The 20,052-nt window shown below is 43.9% G+C and overlaps 3 pseudogenes; all 3 read right to left on the reverse strand.

Moving 5' to 3' along the window:
* Nucleotides 1-283: 283 nt before the first annotated feature.
* LOC129463105 (small ribosomal subunit protein uS2B-like) lies at nt 284-1,180 on the reverse strand (annotated as a pseudogene).
* A 4,820-nt stretch (nt 1,181-6,000) lies between these two features.
* Nucleotides 6,001-7,410, reverse strand: LOC129463111 (keratin, type I cytoskeletal 18-like; annotated as a pseudogene).
* Nucleotides 7,411-12,560: 5,150 nt separating this feature from the next.
* Nucleotides 12,561-14,685, reverse strand: LOC129463119 (protein fem-1 homolog A-like; annotated as a pseudogene).
* Between the last annotated feature and the right edge of the window lie 5,367 nt (nt 14,686-20,052).

Here is a 20,052-nt window from a genome sequence, read left to right on the forward strand (position 1 = left end):
TATCTCGGCTCACTGCAAGCTCCGTCTCCCGGGTTCATGCCATTCTCCTGCCTCACCCTCCCGAGTAGCTGGGACTACAGGCACCCGCCGCCGCACCCAGCTAATTTTTTGTATTTTTAGTAGAGACGGGGTTTCATCGTGTTAGCCAGGATGGTCTCGATCTCCTGACCTCGTGATCCACCCGCCTTGGCCTCCCAAAGTATTTTGGGATTTTTTGTGCTTCAGACTTTTCTTTTTTTAGAAACTGATGTTTATTTTCCATTAATCTTATTTCCATGTTGCTTAAGAGCCTGTGCAAGGGCAGCTTAAGACCATTCAGTGGTTGCTTCTACCCATTCAGTGGCCTGAGACTGGAAGCTGCAGACCAGTCTTCCGTGGCAGGCTGAGCACTCCAGTCTTCAGAAGGGAACTGCTGAATAGTCACAGAGGGCACCTGCGCATCTTCAGACCAGTCTGCAACCTCAGGCTGAGTAGCAGTGAACTCAGGAGCTGAAGCAGTCCATTCACCCTGGAATTCCTTCTTGGTCACAGCCTTTTTGGCAACAGCCTGCTCTTCTTTTTCAATCTCTTCAGGATCTCTGTAGAAGTAGAGATCAGGCATGACCTCCCACGGGTGTTCACAGGAAATGGTGCCACGCATGCGCAGAACTTCCCGAGGCGGCATCCAGCACGTCAAACCCACCGAGTGAGCTCGCTTGTTGTTGCATGCGATGGCAATGTCCACATAGCACGAGCAGAATCTGTGTTACAGAGCAATGGTAGGTAGGTTAACATAAGATGCCTCCATGAGAGGCTGGTGGTCAGCCCTGGGGTCAGTAACCACAAGAAGCCGTGGCTCCCAGAAAGGTGCCTGGATCTGGTTAGTGAAGTTTCCAGGAGTGAAGCGGCCAGCAATTGGAGTGGCTCCAGTGGCAGCAGCAAACTTCAGCATGGCCCTCTGGCCAGTATTCCTGGAGGATATAACACTGACATCTGCAGGGTTTTCAATGGCAGCAATGGCACCAGCTGTCAGCAGAAGCTTCTCCCAGGTCCTCTTCAGATTTATGATGTAGATGCCATCACTTTTCCTTTTACAGATGTACTGTTCCATCTGGAAGTCAAGATTGGTGCCACCTAAGTGGGTTCCTGCTGCAAGGACATCCTTCTCCTTCATTTGCAGGAGATCAAGGCCTCCGGACATTGCGAAAGTTTCCCTTTAAGTTACAACAGAAATCCAGAACAATGCTGTATGGACCCCTCTGTGGGTAGCGCGGAAAGGCATCAGACTTTTTTAACCAGGCAATAAATGCATGGGGTCCAATATTTAAAATGCCACATAGTGAAACTGTTTCCTGACACTCCCCATTTATTCATTCTCCCTGAAAACGACTCCTGTTACCAATTGCTTGAGGATTCTTCCGAAGGTATTCTATATGTGTATATATATGTATGTATTTCACCTATATATAAATTTAGTACTACCTATACATTATTTTGCACCTTTTTTTCACTTGAGAATATTTAAGGAGATTGACTTCAAACAGTCTTTTTTCAGGACTCAGATAATACTTTTTGTACTACATTTATCAACTTAGTCAATTTTGTGCAAACAATTCTCAATCAGATTTATAAGCATAAATTTTCCCTTAAGTTTTTCTAGGAAGTCATTAACACCTGTCACTCCAAAATGCATGACATCGTAGCTGCCATCAAAGGACTTCTAGAAGATCTAATTACTACAAAATATCAGTAAAATCAGATTGACCTCAAACCCTGTATCTTTCAAAAAAGAAATAATTTTGTTTTTCAAGCATTGTTATTGGGTATAGTAAAAATGATTTTTTTTGTTTTGTTTTTTTGTTTTGAGACAGAGTCTTTCTCATTCTGTTGCCCAGGCTGGAGTGCAGTGGCGCAATCCTGGCTCACTGCAACCTCCACCTCTCAGGTTCAAGCAGTTGTCTTGCCTCAGCCTCCCCAGTAGCTAGGATTACAGGTGTGTGCCACCACACCCAGTTAATTTTCATATTTTTGTAGAGACAGGGTGTTGCTATGTTGTCCAGGCTGGTCTCAAACTCCTGACCTCAAGTGACCTGCCCTTGTAGGCCTCCCAAAGTGCTGGGATTACCAGCGTGAGCCACCGCGCCCTGTCTATAGGTTATACCTCCTTAATGTTACAAATTGATGAAGATTAAGTAAATAAACCTCAGCAATGACTACTACATATTTTTAAGCAGATCTACTTTTGCTTCTCATAATCACTGAGCATCCATTTGAGCTTTATTCTTCTTTTCTTCCTTTTTTTGATAATGCTGGAAGACATGATGAACCAATAGCATCTGACCTTCACAAACTAGGCAGAGTTTCAAAAATAAGGTGACTCGTTACACTTGTTTGGATTACTTTCTGAATCCCCATATTTTCTCACGTTGGCACAATTTTGCTTCAAGTGCATCATGGAATAGATGAGACAACAGGAAGCGATAGGCTTTCCCTATTCAGTGAGTCAGGCAGTAACCAAGAGATTAATGTGGATGAATTCAGGGCTTGTGAAGCCATCATTTCTCATCAAATGGAACTGTACTTTGCTGTATGGAAGTCTGAATATGTGTAATCTAATGCAGAGGTTCCAACTGATGTGACCCACAATGTTGTCACCACCACCTCCCTCCTTGTCCTCGCTAGTGACCTAAGGTGTGTCCACTGTGGAAAAATCTTTCTGTTACCAGAAACTGATCCCCATCCAGACTCTAAGAGAGGGTTCTTGGACCTTGTGCAAGAAAGAATTCAGGGCAAGTCCACAGAGCAAAGTGAAAGCAAATTTATTAAGAAAGTAAAGGAATAAAGAATGGGGGCTGAGCACGGTGGCTCACGCCTGTAATCCCAGCACTTTGGGAGGCCGAGGCAAGTGGATCATGAGGTCAGGAGATTGAGACCATCCTGGCTACATGGTGAAACCCTGTCTCTACCAAAAATACAAAAAAATTAGCCGGGCGTGGTGGTGGGTACCTGTAGTCCCAGCTACTTAGGAGGCTGAGGCAGGAGAATGGCGTGAACCCAGGAGGTGGAGGTTGCAGTCAGCCGAGATCATGCCACTGCACTCTAGCCTGGGTGACAGAGCGAGACTCTGTCTCAAAAAAAAAAAAAGAATGGCTATTCCATAGGTAGAGCAGCCTTGAGAGCTGCTGGTTGGCCATTTTTTTGATATTTTCTTGATTATGTGCTAAGCAAGAGGTGGATTATTCATGAGTTTTCCAGGAAAGGGGTGGGCAATTCCCAGAACTGAGGGTTCCCCCCATTTTAGACCATATAGGATGACTCCCTACATTGCCATGGCATTTGTAAACTGTCACGGTACTGGTGGAAGTGTCTTTTAGCATGCCAATATATTATAATTAGCATCTAATGAGCATTGAGCATGACCAATGGTGACTTTCATCTCCATTTTCATTTTGGTGGGATTTCGCCAGCTTCTTTACAGCAAACTGCTTTATCAGCAAGGTCTTTGGGACCTGTATTTTTGGCTGACCTCCTATCTTATCCTGTGACTAAAAATGCCCAACCTCCTTGGAATGCAACCCCATAGGTCTCAGCCTCATTTTACCTAGCCCCTATGCAAGATAGAGTTGCTCTGGTTCCAATGCCTCTGAAATTTCATGTCTAATTGATGATCCCAAGATGTTCAACCGTGTGGTCTGTGTCCTGGATGCTCCCCCTTCACCTCTGGCTGCCAATGCTGAGAGGCAGACGTAGGAGAGAATAGGCTCTGGGGATCTGCTGGGCATTCATTCACGGAAACTGGAAGGATGGCTGGTCCTCTAAGGACACCAGTTCTGGTCCACAGGCCAGAACTTCTGCTAGCCCTTACCTCCTGTGATGGTTACTTTCAGGTGTTAACTGACTGGATAGCTGGTTAAGCACCATTTCTGGGTGTGTCTGTGAAAGTATGTTTGTGTGCGAATCCGGGGACTGACGGGGGAAGATCCGCTCTCATTGTGGGTGGGCACTATCCAATCAGCAGGGTGCCTAGATAGGACAAAAAGGCAGAGGAAAGGTGTGTTTGTTTTTCCAAAAAGGATATTCTGGAACTGGGATGTCTCTTTTCTCCTGTCCTTGGACATCAGAACTCCAGGGGCTTAGGCGTTTGAACTTGGGAACTTGCGCCAGCAGACCCCTGGGCTCTCAGGCCTTCAGCCTCAGACTGAGAGTCACACCATGGACTTTCCTTCAGCCTTGGACAGCTATGCTGCTGGCTCCCCTGGTTCTCCAGCTTGCAGAAAGCCTATCATGGGACTTCTCAGGCTCCGTAATTGCATGAGCCAATCAATTCCCTTAATAAATCCTCTCTCGTATCTACCTGTATATATATTAATATATCCTATTTGTTCTATCTCTGGAGAACTCTTAACTAATATACTTCCATTATGTGGGAATTTCTTAGATGCTGAATTGAGGAAAATGACATTTTTTTTTTTATTTTTTTTTTTTTTTTTTTGAGACGGAGTCTCGCTCTGTCGCCCAGGCTGGAGTGCAGTGGCGCAATCTCGGCTCACTGCAAGCTCCGCCTCCCGGGTTCACGCCATTCTCCTGCCTCAGCCTCTCCGAGTAGCTGGGACTACAGGCGCCCGCCACCACGCCCGGCTAATTTTTTGTATTTTTAGTAGAGACGGGGTTTCACCGTGGTCTCGATCTCCTGACCTCAATGACATTTTTTTTAACGTTACTGTTGGTTACCTCCCTATATAGTCAGTTCTTTTGCATCTGTTTGTTTGGATCAGCAGGAGAAGGCAACAGTGAGACCCCACCGAATATCTTCTCTTCTCTCTAGAAAGTACTCTGAACATATAATGCTGTGAACATGGCAGGTCTTATCATGTTTTCAGGATGATGAGATATGTACTGCATATTAAATACTCATACCTGGATATTAAATACTCAGGTTTTTAAAAAGTCTTATAACCATTCTAACTGACCATGATCCCAGATGGAACCCCTGCCTGCAGTCATTGCTTTTGTCTCTGCCACCTGGCTGCCCCTCTAGACAGCTTCCTTTCCTTCCTGGGCTGCTCCCAAGCAACTCAAAAAACTCAACTTCCTCCCCCAAAACTCAAATTCTTACTTTTTACGTAGAGCGAATGAAGTCTGTCTCAGCTTTCTTGCGAGGGAAAAGCTGCTTCAGTCAGTTGTGTTTTTAAATAACACCCCTTCCCACTTTGTGTAACAGAATGTTTTAGAAGCTTATGCTTAAAAATTTTTTTTCAGCCACAAATTGAGGCAGACTACTTTGATCAAGGTATTTTGTATTGGCTGAAAGGGTGCTTCTGCGGAGGGCTGGTGCAGGGGGCTGTAATTGAGAGAGTGGCAGGAGTAACCAGGAAGGAAACTGTTGATGAGCATGACTGTATGGGGGAGTCAGCCCAGCTGGAAAAAGGCCAGGACTTATGGAGAGAGGGCATGTGAGGCAGAGAGTTGAGGGGGGAGTTTATTGGCTTCTATTGAGTTACTGAATGTTCTTTCTTCTTAGATATATAAGAAAAACTAAGTAATAAATCCTAAAAAGGCAAATGATGAAATTTACATTCTTTATTTTTCAAAAAGAACGTAGAAAACAAGGACAGGAAGGATATTTTAAAAATGTAATATAGACCATATTAAACCAATATTATGGTTGACAGTATTTAAGAGAAAAAGACAAATAACTAAAATTGATATTAAAACATTTATTGAGCATTTACTGTGTATGAGGCATTGAATTTGTTGCCTAACACGAATTATTTCATTTAAACCTCATAAAAGTTATACAAGGTATATATTCTAATACCCCTATTTAAATAATTAGGAAACTGAGGCAAAGGGAGTTTAAATAAGTTGCCTAATTATTAAGTCTCCTCACTTCCTAAGTAGTCTATAGCCTAGAAAAGATAAAAATAGACTGTGGATCTCAACAGTTCACTCAGAGAGCATAGTCTTCATCGTGCGGCAGATGTGGGCCACTGCTGTGCTTAGCCATTTTCTCCTCCCCAGTCCTTGGTCAGCATCTCTAATTGACAATGACACTCCCTCTTTCTTTCTTTTTCTTTCTTTTTTTAACCTCTGAATTTTTATTGGCCTCCTGCTCCCTAAAGGGTCCCCTGCTTCCGCTGGCTTAATGTCTCAGAACTTTGGTGTCTTTGGTCTCAGACGCAACTTTGCCATCCACTATCCAGCGGCTGTTGATCTTTTGGATGGTTTGCATGGAGGTGCTGCTGTCCAGGGCATTATGAAGATTGAAGTTCTTGCCATCTTCCAACAGGCTGTTGTAGGTGGCTATCTCAGGTTCCAGCTTGACCTTGATGTTCAGCAGGGCCTCATACTCCTGGGCCTAGTGCTGTCCCTCTGCCTGGGTCTGTGCCAGCTCTGACTCCAGGTGCATCAGGATCCCATTGAGCTGTTCCATCTGCAGGGCATAGCGGGCCTCCACCTCCCTCAGGCTGTTCTCCAAGCTGGCCTTCAGATTTCTCATGGAGTCCAGGTTGATCTCCAAGGACTGGACTGTATGTCTCAGCTCTGTGAGTGTCATCTCTGCAGCTCCAACGTCGGTGGACTGCGTGGTGACCACTGTGGTGCTCTCCTCAATCTGCTGAGACCAGTACTTGTCCAGCTGCTCTCAGTTCTTCCGAGACAGCTCGTCATATTGGGCCCGGATGTCTGCCATGATCTTGAAATGATCCTGAGATTTGGCGGCATCTACCTCCACAGTCAACCCAGAGCTGGCAATCTGGACTTGTAGGCCTTTTACTTCCTCTTCGTGGTTCTTCCTCATGAAGAGCAGCTCCTCCTTTAGAGCCTCGATCTCTGTCTCCAGCTGTAGCCAAGTGACATTGGTGTCATCAATGACTTTGGGGAGCCCATGGACGTTGCTCTGCACAGACTGGCACATGGTCAGCTCTGTCTCATACCTGACTCTGAAGTCATCAGCAGCTAGACAGGCATTGTCTGTCTGCAGAACGATGCGGGCATTGTCCACAGTATTGGCGAAGTTCTGAGCCCTTAGGTCCTGGATAGTCTTGAAGTAATGGCTCCAGTGTCTGACCTGGGGTCCCTTCTTCTCCAGGTGCTTCCGGATTTTGCTCTCCAGCTTCCAGTTCTCGGTCTCCAGGCTCCTCATTCTGTCCAGGTAGGAGGCCAGGTGGTTGTTTAGGCTTTGCATGGTCTCCTTGTTCTGGATGCTTCCCATTCCTGCCAGACCCCCGGCCATCCCCGCAGCCAGGCCGCCAGACCCCAAGCCGCCCCGGAAGCTGGTGGAGCAGGACACAGAGTTCCCGGAACCAGATCCCCCGGCGCCTGCATAGATGCTGGCTGCGCTGCTGACTGGCCGGGCGTGTAGCTGGGCACCTGGACAGAGCCCAGGGAACGGTAGTTGGTGGAGAAGGTGGAGCAAGTGGTGAAGCTCATGCTGTCCGGGGAAGAGAACGAGGGGACAGGACTCAGGCTTTGCCGACGACCGACATTCCCTCTTTCTAAGTCCAGATACAGAGCTCCAAGAACCCACTAGCATGTGATCAAACGGAGCACACAGGGAGCAAGTTATTTGCGGCTGGATACTAAAGCATCAGGGTGAAGGAAAGGCTGCTTGCTGCTATCATTGTTATTTAACATTGCTCTCTAAATAGAGGCTAAATAAATTATAAGCAGCACTGCCGGATCCTGTTTGTATGGGCTCTAGACTGCTGACTGGGCCCCAACTCTGCATTCAGTGACGTCATGTTGCAGCTTCACCTTGGTCGTTTTGGAGGTAATTATACTGGCAAACAGGCAAATGTTGCAATTACAGCCTTTTTTCTTTTTCTTGCTTCTCTTTTCTCTTAATTTTTGAGATTCAGTTGTTAGACATTTACTAGCATGACACTGATTTATAAGCTAGTAAAAAAGCTAACTATTGAAAAGGGGAGATCAAATGATCATTACTTAGAGAACATATGAGGTCGTACACTGAAAACCTTAGAGGGGAAATAGTTCTCTCAGAGGTAACAACATTTCTGTACAATATTGTTACAGACTGCTGATTCATTCCTTCTAGACAGACAACATTCCTTCAGCATTGGGTGAGTTTGCAGGTTGCAAATCTTGGTGCAGACAGCATCTGTGATTTCCATCATGTGGAGAAGGCTGATATCAAAGGAGAAAAAAAAGTCAGCATTTTATGAGAGGCTGTGGTGGTGGGAGACTAACTGACATTTCACATGCCAGGTTCTAAAAGGCCTGGGGCCCAACAGCGTCCTGGCTTCCTTTGTTCTTCGGCTGTGCCCTGAAACACTGTAGTGTCCCTTCCTCTAAACTCCACTTTTTGTTTAAGCCAGTCCAATAAGAGGTTTCTTTCATTCCAGTCAAAATCAGCTTAATTAACGAAGTCATCTATTTATTCTTACTGAATCTATAAAGGAAAAGCCTCTAACTTCCTCCCTTGCCCCGATACCCTCCTTGCAGAAACATTAATGCTTTGCACAAGGATCAATAGGACTCTTCTTGTAACAACCTCAGTACAAACTAGGTATTTTCTTAAGTTTTCTGCAATGATGTATTTAAATGTTATATAAAGTGACATTGATTTGTGGTGATAAACGTAATTAATGAAGTTGGGGGACAACACTCTGATGTTAAACCAAGGGATCTGATTTTAAAAATACTGATTTCTAAAAAGGCAGATATCTCATTAAAAACAGGCAAAAGATTTGAATAGGCATTTCTCAAAAGAAGACATACAAGGCCAGGAATGGTGGTTTATGCCTGTAATTCCAGCACTTTGGGAAGCTGAGGCAGAAGGACTGCTTAAGCCTAGGAGTTCAAGACCAGCCTGGGCAACATAAGAGAGACCATGTCTCTACCAAAAATTAAACAAAAAAATTAGTTGGGCGTGGTGGTGAACACCTGTAGTCCCAGCTACTTGGGAGGCTGAGGCAGGAAGATTGGTTGAGCCTTGGAAGTCGAGGCTGCAGTGGGCCATGATGGTACCACGGTAATCCAGCCTGAGCAAGAGAGCGAGACCCTCTGTCAAAAAAAAAAAAAAAAAAAAAGACATACAAATGGCCAAGAGGTATATGAAAAAATACTCAGCATCAGTAATCATCAGGAAAATGCAAATTAAAACTACAATGAGATATTGCCTCACCCCAGTTAGAATGCCTATGATTAAAAAGACAAAAAATAACAAGCAAGCAATATGCAGAGAAAAGAGAACTCTTATACTCTTATACACTGTTGGTACAAGTGTAAATTAGTACAACCATTATGAAAAACAGTATGAAGGTTTCTCAAAAATCTAAACATAGAACTACCATACGATCCAGCAACGTCATTACTAGGTACTTATCCAAAGAAATAGAAATCAGTATATCAAAGGGATAGCTGCACTTGCATGACTACTGTAGACCTATTCAAAATAGTAAAAATATAAAATCAACCTAAGTGTCCATCAATGAATGAATGGATAAAGAAAATATGAAAATGTGGTATATGTACACAATGAAATATTGTTAGACCATAAAAAGAATGATATCATGTGATCTGCAGCAACATGGATGCAAATCAAGGTTGTTAAGGAAAATAAGCCAGACACAGAAAGACGAAGACTGCACGTTCTTACTCATATGAGGGAGCTAAAAAACTTGATTTTATGGACATAGAGAATAGAGTAATAGATATGAGAGACTAGGAAGGGTAGGTGGAGGGAAGGGGGAAATGAAGAGAGGTTTGTTATGGTGTAAATATACATTTAGATAGAATGAGTTCTAATGTTTGATAGCAGGCGAGGGTGACTATACTTGGTGGCCATATTAAATATATTTCAACATAATTAGAAGAGAGTACTTGAAATGATACCAATACATGCAATTGATAAACGCTCAAGTGATGGATACCCCAAATACCCTGGCTTGATCATTACACATTCTAAGTATGTAACAGACATATGTGCTCTATAAATCTGTGAAATATTATGTATTAATGAAAGAAAAAATGACTGATCTCCGTAGTGATGATAAATAACTGACTGCTAGTCATGTCTTCATCAGCACTGTGCTGAACATTTTGAGATTCCTTCTTTCTAGTCCTCATTTTCTTATTGGCAATGAAACCCTCCCCTTCTCATGGAGCCTCCCACCATTCCCCACTCAAGGTGCACATTGGTGACATTCAAAGAATTTCCACCTTGGTCTGCTTCTTGATACTGTATCTAAATATATCTGCAGGTGTGAACAAAGCCTTCTGGTTAAAGTTCATAGGCCCAGAAAACATGTTACCATCTCTTGGAATGATGAGAAAGAAGTACCAAAGAGACCGAACTTGTAACAATTTTGAGAACGGGAAGCTGGAAAACTATATGTTTTATATGGATTTCAGAAATTTAGAAAAAGCATCTGGGCTCTTTTTAGCAAATAATAGAAAAAATCAATACTTTCTCCTTTAGGACGATTTTTATTATGTAAAGTTTTAAACATACACATAATAGAGCATATAAACAATGGAATGCATCTATAACCCAACCTCAATCATTATAAACATGTGGTTTCAAGGTTATTTTGAAGCAAATCCCAGCCACTGTATCATTTCTTTTTTCTCTCTTCAACTATATTCTTTTTAATGACTTGAACACCAGCACTGAGACTCATAATTTAACTGCCTAATTTCTTTGCTTTGTGCTTTGGAAAGGACAGGGATGGCATTTCCCACCTTGGCTGAGTTAAGTTAAAACTTTGTCTTGTAAATAAATACATAATTTCCTACCACACACTGCAAATCCAAATGAGACCTAGTTTCCATCAAGGGACCAGATGTTTCTGGGCACCCACTGTCACTGCTCCTTCTGAGGGCCGGGCTGTGGCTGCCACAGGAGAATGCAGCCAAAATGGCTCCCCTTCTGCAATTCACTGCTCTTCAGACAGGCGAGAATCTTCTCCTGCCTGCCAGGGCTTATGGGGTCTGGCTCTTGAGAAAAATCTTGCTGGGGCCGGTCCTCTGGTAGTACCAACACTTTACCCTGAATGACGGTGAGTTGAGACTTTGTACAAATGTTAGCTGGCAAGTTGGTTTTGACACTCACCATCTTAGCTGATTTATGGAGTTAATACTGTCCTAGGGCCTTTCTCAGGAAGACCTGGATTCCCGTCCTCAGAGAAGCTGAAAAAAGTGGCTTGGGCCAGTTATGGATATGCCCACAAGGAAAACAGAGACTGTGGGAGGTTTGCAAGGCTGAGCAGCCTGTAGTTTTAACTCGGAAACTGGCAACCCAGGCCCAAACCAACTGTGCTTGTTCTTGTAAGGTGGAGAAGAACTAGGTGGCAAAGGCTTTGATGTCACTGCTTTGGTGCTTGACCTTATTTCCTGTTTGGAAAAACAGTTCTCTTTCTAATGAGAATAGAAAATTGGGAGGCCTGTTGTATTAATCTGTTCTCACGCTGTTAATAAAGACATATCCAAGACTGACTGGGTAATTTATAAAGAAAAAGAGGTTTAGTTCCACATGGCTGGGGAGGCCTCGCAGGCATGGTGGAAGGCAAAGGAGGAGCAAAGACACATCTTATATGGTGACAGGTGAGACAGCATGTGCAGGAGAACTGCCCTTTATAAAACCATCAGATCTCCTGAGACTTACTCACTTTCACAAGAACAGCATGGGAAAACTGTCACTGTGATTCAGTTACCTCCCACCGGGTGCCTTCCATGACACGTGGGGATTATGGAAGCTACAATTCAAGATGAGATTTGGGTGGGGACACATCCAAACCATATCACCTGTAAAAGGCAGTAGAGTGGAGTTTTATAGAAATGTACAGTCACCCACATTTTAGGGACCAACACCATGGACTTTATCTTGCTCACCAAATTCTTCACATGATAGAGCTCATTCCCTACGGCCTTAGCATCTCAGGCACCACAGAATCTTCACTGCTTGAAATTCACTTATGAAGTCTGACAAATAACTTTCTTTAAACAAACAAAGAGGCATTTCTTCAACTTGAAGTATATAAAACAAACAAAAATCCACCAACAAAACAAAAAAGGCAGTAAAATCTCAGAACTTTTGTGCAATGCTTCCAACCTGGCCACTTATTAAATAACCAGAACACCAAACCAACCAAAAGCTACACAAGTGGCAGGCCACGCTGGGCAGAGCCCTGCCTGCCTGCTCATGGCTACCCCAGCTGGGGAGCAGGGCGTGATCATGCTGGAAGAAATGAGAGGTGGGCTTCCTCCTTGACTTTCAAACTCTAACCTTGGGGGCCCCTAGTCCTAACGCTGTATTCGGTAGCTGGAGCTATCCAGCCACATCAGGGGTAAGGGAAGGCAAATCAATTCTCAACTTCTTCCTGTGTTTCTAGCAGGAAGGAAGGCAATGGCTTCAGTTCCTTCACCTCTAGGTAACAAGGCAAAGGCCTCCAAAACCCAGGAAGAAAGGCTGTGAAGGTTTTGCTTCTTTTCCCAACTCAGGATGAGCGAGTGGGCTCCTAGAGAAAGACAGTCCTCCTACCACAGAACCCTGAAGGCTTCTAGCACCAAAGGCTCACTAACTCTTCTTCCCCTCTGTTTGCAGGTAAAGGGGGCGGGAGGCAGAAGAGCCCTTCTCCTGATTTGTGCTTGAAGGAGGCAAGAACCGGCATCTGCTATGTGCCCTCATGATTCCTCCCTCAGCAGGAGAGGGGAGAGGCGAGGGTGCAAACGCTCTGGGCAGGTCAGTGCAGTTGGATGAAAGACTCCAGCTCTTCTGGGATGAAGCCCTTGTAGGGCATCTTGTTCTTGTCCAGGGCCCAGGCTGCAAGGCATTGCAGGGTCATGTAGTTGAAGGGCTGCGTGTTGCCCCTGGCCAGCAGCTTTTCCTCCAGCAGCTCATAGGCCATCTTCCTAAAGGTGTTTGTGGCGTCTGTGTGGGCCCCTGCTTGGATCAGGGAGTTCATGATTGCCGGGCAGTTGTTCTGGGCTGCCATGTGTAGCCAGGTGTTGTTGTCAAAGTACCTGCTGTCTGGGTCGGCCCGCAGTTGAGCAGCACTTTGACTGCGTGCAGGGAGGTGAATCTGCCTCCATTTGTGGTCCACATTTATGGTGTCCTTGCCCACAGCCATGTGCAGAGGGGTGAAGCTGTTCTTGCCCCTGGGGCACACTTGAGCAGATGGTAGATGGTCTGGTGCTTCAGGTGCTCCTGGCTAGGGGTGCACTCTACTTTCTCCAACAGATAGAGAAGGTAGAGGGTTATGTCCAGGGCGCTGGTGAACTGGGCCGCGTCTTCAGGCTCCTTGGGCAGCGGCAGCTCCTTGGGTCCGGGAAACGTTCCATTTGCCAGACCCCTTTCGTGAGAACCCCTATGAGGTCTGCAAAGCCGATTTGTATGCCCAAGCTGCCTTTGGCTGCCCGGTCCTGCAGCACGTAAGGAAAGAGTTCCGGGAAGGAGAGGAAGCTGCTGGCGGTCATGGGGCTCAGAGGCTGGCTGACCTGCTGCATGGCCAGGTCCCACTTCCCCAAGTGGATGCAGCGCTGGAAATTGCCGCAGCCCGCCTACACCGCGCCCCAGTAACGGATGTAACAGGAAGTGTCGGGGTGAGAGGAGCAGAGGATTCGCCAACAGATCAACAGGGCCTGTATGCGCATCTCATCCAGGTGGCTTATCAGAGCTTCCAACTCCTCGGTGGTGTGGATCTCCCTGGAATAGCCATAGGCCAAGACCAGCTTCTGGGGTTCTGGTTTGGGCAGGTGACTCCATGGCTCGTCTCCAGTGTTTAAGGATCCCAAGCAGATCTCGCTTCTTTTCCACATACGTGGCTCCCAGAAATTTCAAGGCTTCCAAGGCAGCTTCCGGGCTGGTGGGATAGCAGCTTTCATAAGATTCCCCGTTCAGTGGTTCCTCCGCGGAGGAGCTGCAGCATGGAGTCTCTGAGGCTGCGTGCACCCCCGGCTGGGGGAGAGCCTTCTTGGGGTAGCCCTGACTGGGCCTCTCTCCCAGCGTCCTGCTCCTGGCTGGGCTGCTCCTGGATGAGGTACTCCACTATGCTAGTGTGGCCCGTCATGCTGGCACCAGCAGCGGGGTCCTGCGAAGGCCATCCCATGCGGGTCTGGCACCCCAGCAGCAGCTGCAGGCTCTCCAGGCTGCCAGACTCGGCTCAGTCTTGTAGGGCCATGTTACCATTAGCGCTGCGCCGGTTCACCTGGGCGCCCTGCTCCAGCAGGTAGCGGGCGATCTCTCGGTGGCCGTTGTAGCACGAGATCATGAGGCACATGTGGCCGTGCCAGTTGGCCACCTCCGGGTCGGTCTGGTTCTCGCCAGTAGCCATGGAAGCAGGCGGCGCTCAGGGGCGTGGAGTTGGTGCCCTGGTGCGGTTAGCCGAGGCCCTGTGGGGCAGCAGGCTCTGCACCACGTCCAGGTGGTAGGCGGCAGAGGCGGCCCACAGCGGCGGCGAGCCCTCTATGGTCTCACCACCCAAGTGTCCCTAGCCGCCAGCCTCCATCCTCGCGCCGCACAGGTTCACCGGGTATCCTACTGCGTCCAGGTGGCCGGAGCGCGCTGGGGGTGCACTCCACTTTCTCCAACAAGTAGAGCAGGTGGATGAGCAGCGGCGTTCCCCTCGCTGGCCACCTCGCCTGTCAGCTTGTCCAGCTCCTCCGGGCTCCGGCTGGTGAACACCTTCTAGAGCAGCTGCAGCTACCGTCGCGGGCGGAGTCGTACACCGCGGTGCGGAGGTCCATAGTCTGGGCGCCGCAGGACACGGAGACAGCGGATTAGAGCCCGGATGGGCTGGCGGGCGGCAGCCTTCACCGTCTCCCCCGCCGCCACCCGAGGGGTTCCCGTATCATTTCGTCTATACATTTTTACTGTATATATCTCTTAGAGAACCAAATCCTTTAAAAATAACCAAAATATCATTATCACATCTAAAAATATAGTTTTTAAATAATATCAAACATCCACTGTGCACATTTCCTAAATTGTCTTACACATTGTTTATCCAGTGTGTACGTTTGAATTGAAATCCAAATAAGATACAAATATTGCTGTTGGCTGATGTATCTATACATTTTCCCCTTCACTTCTTTCCCTTGAGAGCCTTTGGCTGAAGAAACTGGGTTGAAGAGATCTCAGTGTCAGGATTTTGCTGAGTGTGTCAGTTATAAAAATTACTGATAAAAAGACTTCAATGTCCGGTGGATTTCAGTGGGTTCCTTCTCATCGAGCTTTGCTTTTGAGGATGTGAGGTGAGGAAGAAAGCCCCTTCACAGGGACCTTCTGTCTTTGGCCAGAACTGGCCTCCATTGTGGAAGGAGGGGAAAAAGTGATTTCAAATGCTTTTGAGTATTAATCCCAATGTCCAGTGACAAAATCTGTAACTTATCTGGGAAATACCTTTAAGTGCATCATACTTATATAAGTAAAGTACATAAAAGAAACATAAAAAAATTGGAGGTAAATCATGTTTGCTGATGGGATAATTTAATATTTTAAATATTTAAGGCAGTTGAATTAAAACCCCAGTGAACTTTTTTTTTTGCATTTGCATCTTCACTAGCTGATCTCCAGATGAACATAGATGAATGAATGTGTGTAAATAGCTAAGCTAACTTAGAAAATGAGGAGTAGTAAGGGGGCAAAAAATTATCTGAGTTTAAGTTATTATTCAAAGCAATAGAAATGAAAAAAATACACATAAACACATTTAGTATTTGATCTTTGGAAAATGAATGAGTTACTTAATAAATAGTGTTGGGAGACTTGGACAGAATATGAAGTATGGAATAGGAGGAAAAATTGAGTTAGATAAGCAGGTAGATTTAAAAAATTAAATTTGAAAGCTAAAACTGTAAAGCTAATAGAAGAAAATTCAGAAATTTTTCTTTGTGATTGGGCATGTAGAAAGATTCTAAAATAAATCCATCAGCTAGAGTGACCTTGGACCATAAATAAATAATAAATCCTTCAAGTATAAACTATAAAGAGAAAAATTAATATATTTCATTACCTCAAAATGAACCATTACCTGGCTACCCTAACTTCTAGAGTCTGGAAAGGTGGCATTTTAGCTTTCTAGTCAGTACTTAATAAAGGACAATCAAAAACACCACAAACAAAATTTAGGAATGGGGTTTCATTTGGAGAAAATGAAAAACTTAGGATAAGTGATAGTTTGAGAGAAGATTTATAGTATATTTATCACCAACAAAGAATTAATATTTAGAATAATAAAATAAATTTTTGCAAATAAGCAAGAAAAAAACAACATAAAAAGTCAAGGATTATGATTAAAACATACCCTAATGGCTGACAAATGACATGCAAAAATGAGTTGTTTAACCTCATTTTAATCAGCAAAATATAACTTAAAAGTCTGAGATACTGCTTACTGAAGTGCAAAAAATTAGAACATTGCATATCAAATGCTGGTGGGACTATGGAGAGATTGGAAACCTCGCGTACTGCTGGGAGATATGGACTGGTATGGTCACCTTAGAAAGCTATAAAGCAGTACTTAGTGGAATTGATTCATTACTCTGTAGACCCTAAACACTATAGAAATTTTCACAAGCGTGCACCAGAGATATTTAAGAGGATGTTTATCACAGCATTATTTGTGCTAGCAAAGAACCAGGGGATAATTAGGCTAAATTTAGATTATACAGCAGTCACAAGAAATGAACAAAGTAGGTATTTAGCCACATGAATAGATCTCGAAAACATACTTTTCGTAGTCTAGCACTATTTACATAAATTACATGTACACAAATATTAATGTTCATATTTTAAAGACATTCACACATATATAAATATATATATTGGAGGTTGAAGGTACAAATAAAATAAAAATATTGGAGGATGAAGGTACAAATATGAAATACTTTAGGTTGGGAGCCTGTGGAGGGGAAGAGAAATTGGATTGTATAAGATGGAGATAAAAATAAGATAAGAAACAAAGATAATGTGTCATGAATTGATGGCATGATTAATCCCATTAATCCCATTCTACCCATCTGACATGCCTACAATAAACGAACTTATAAATCCACCAGCTTCTCTTGAGAAATAGGAAGATTTGACCACCTAAGGTCTGGTATGGTGGAAGCCAGGAGGTGAGACAGATGTGGAGCAAGGCTTTGCAGCTCCCCTCCCCGTTGTCTATCACCAGTCAATGGAAGACATGTTTATTGGTCTCTGGTTTCTGTAAGCATTTGTACTAAGGCCTCTGCTCTACAGAGGTGTGAAAACTTTGTTCCAGGGGGGTTTCAGGAGTAGGTGACCTCATGGGCACGGACCAGTTTCATAAGCCTAATGGGGTGAATTCGTTTATCCTAAAAGCTGTTGCTATGCTGTTAAGTTGCCTGGGCTGAGAACCCCAAAGACAGAGCCATTCAGAAATTTTATAGACACTGAAGTCAATATTCACCCTAGGCAGGACTCCCCTTGAAGATCCAAGTAGATTAAGGAAAATAATTCTAAATGAAGTCCATAAGGAAACTTTTATAAGAGTGTAATATCTTCTTCCATTATGAATAATTCAGTTAAGAGACCTATGAAGAGCACACCTCTTTTCCCCTTTGACCGTTCTACTATTGGAAATGATCGAACTTTCAGTCCCTGATTAAAGTTTTCAATTTACCCCACTGAAAATGTGCCAATTAATTCTGACTCCTGTAGACCCTTGTCAGAAAATAGCAGCTTTTCCAATCATGACCTGGCTTGGTTAAAACGCTAAGAATGTTCTATTTTAGAATAGCTAATAACTTGAGACCACCTTCAAAAGTAGACTCTTTGGGATGAAGTAAGAGAAATAATCTCAAAACAGCTTTAAAAAAGACATTTTCTTTTTGAAAGAAAAAGAGTTTGTCTGTAAGCCATAGGTGAAATAAGGTTATTTACTACATTCATCACTGATGTATAACAGGTGGAAAAAAAATTAAGAGAGCTTCAATAAAAGTTCTTACTTAGGACAAAGGAAAGTCAAAGCAAACACAGGACCCCTCCATACAATGCTCATCTGTAGAGAATATGTATTACATTCCATAGGGCAGTATTAGCAAGAACAGTGAATCTAATGGACTTCACCTTATTGAATAGCTTCTTTGTTAACAGAGACTAACAGCCAAGGTCCATTTTGCCAGAGTGTGTTAATAACTTTTTTTAATGCTGTACTTGATAATTTAAAAAATAATCAACAAAGAATAAGCCTGCATTTGGCTATGTGTAGCTGTGGTCACATTATGGACTTGTGCCATGTTAGGGGAACCATTTTCTGAATTTCAACCAACTTTGCTGCCACCCAGGAGAGCAGTGATGTCAATATGCACTGGAGGTCAACATGTTTTGCAATAAACACTCACCATCATGACCTAATCCTGGTGAGCACCAGTTACTTACTCCACATCAATAGCTGAAGGACTGAATTTGAAAGTCTACTCTTATGTTACTAAAACACATGGCTTCTAATATGAGGGAGTTTATTGCCAGTGGTGGTGTAGAATGATATAAAATGCAGACAAGCACCCAGATTTTAGGACTATGTACTGTCATTCCCCAAAATGAACCAGCTCTCCATCGAGGGGAATAACTGCTTAACTTGGGCAGGAAAAGCAAGATAGATCTGGAACATCTTAGCTGAATGGGAGTGAGGATGATAGTTTCAGAAATTTCTGGGGTAGTGTTAAGAGGTGAAAAGAGGTCAGCCCTATAAAAATGAATGAGTGGTGAGAAATGAAAGTCAACTATTACCACAACGTGAAGCAGGTTGAGTTTAAACAGGAGCCTTGGTTTTATATAGATATATATACACATACACACACATATATATATACACACACATATATATACACACACACACAATACAACATATATATATATTCATATATATATATATACACACACACACAAAATACAACCACAAAAAAACAGGTGTCTTGGAGTGTGCTAAGAGGCTATGGAAAGACAATTGTATTAAACAATTCCATATAACATATGGAATGAGTGATATTGTGAGGATTATACTAAAATTGATATTGGGAAAAAGTTTTTGTTCATTTACTTAATAATGAATATCAGTAATCTCAGATGTCCAGCTTTGGATTTGCCCCTTCCCACTCTCCTTATGAAAATTTGCATGGGGTAACAGGTAACTCCGATCTGACGTTAAAGCCTCCACAGTTGCGTTGGCCATAACCTGACAGTTAACAGCTTCCTCTACTGATTCTTCATTGACAAGGAAGCCTACCTTTGAGTTAACAAGCTCATGGAAACAACTACCCTCCTCTGATAGAGCAGCAAAGAGACGAGTGCTACTATAAAAAGGGCCAAGCTTCTTTGGTCAAACAGGGTTTTGCATAGCATGTCATAGCTATTCTGTCTGGTTACTATCCTGAGGTGCATCTCGTCTCATCCATCTTTTCTCCAAGAACCTTGGTTGTAGTGGGGAGTGTGTATGTGCGTGTGTGTGTGTGTGTGTGCAGAAAGCACAGACCATAGTGCATATGGTGCCAGCCACATTCATCCTAAGGTTGAGAATTCCAGATGAAGAAATTATTCTGCCACTGGACTAATGGTAGATAGTTGCTGCTACGTCCATTTTTGTCCACTAGACCCACTAAATATGACTTTTCTGGCTATTATTTTCCTTGAAATCTAATGATGAGGACTTAATATAGTGGAGCATTTGAATAGATTGACTTTAATATTACTATTTAGGAGTCATCTTCAATAATTTGGAAAGAAATAGTGCACCCTCTAGTGAACATTTTAAGGACTAGCATCGACCACTGTGCAAAACAGCTTGCAATTGGGTCAGTTAATGGGGAGTAACGTTACACATCCTTGGCACCCTTTTCTCTGTAGCTTACTGGTTGCCGTCTTTGTGGTAACATGAGTAGTATGAAGGACTAACCACAGGATCAGAAGACGACAATGGTTGGAAGCGGGGAGTGTGTATGTAGAATGTAGTAGAGTCCTTGCTGCTTCACTCTACTGCCCTTTGCAGAGTGTGGGAAGAATAGGGCAAAGTTTTGCAGGGAATTTGGAGAGACACTCTCTCACAGAAAAGAAAATCAGAGCATCTGGGTGTCATGACATGGAAATATAAA

This window comes from Symphalangus syndactylus, chromosome 2 (genome assembly GCF_028878055.3).
Source record: "Symphalangus syndactylus isolate Jambi chromosome 2, NHGRI_mSymSyn1-v2.1_pri, whole genome shotgun sequence".
Classification (NCBI taxonomy): Eukaryota; Metazoa; Chordata; class Mammalia; order Primates; family Hylobatidae; genus Symphalangus; species Symphalangus syndactylus.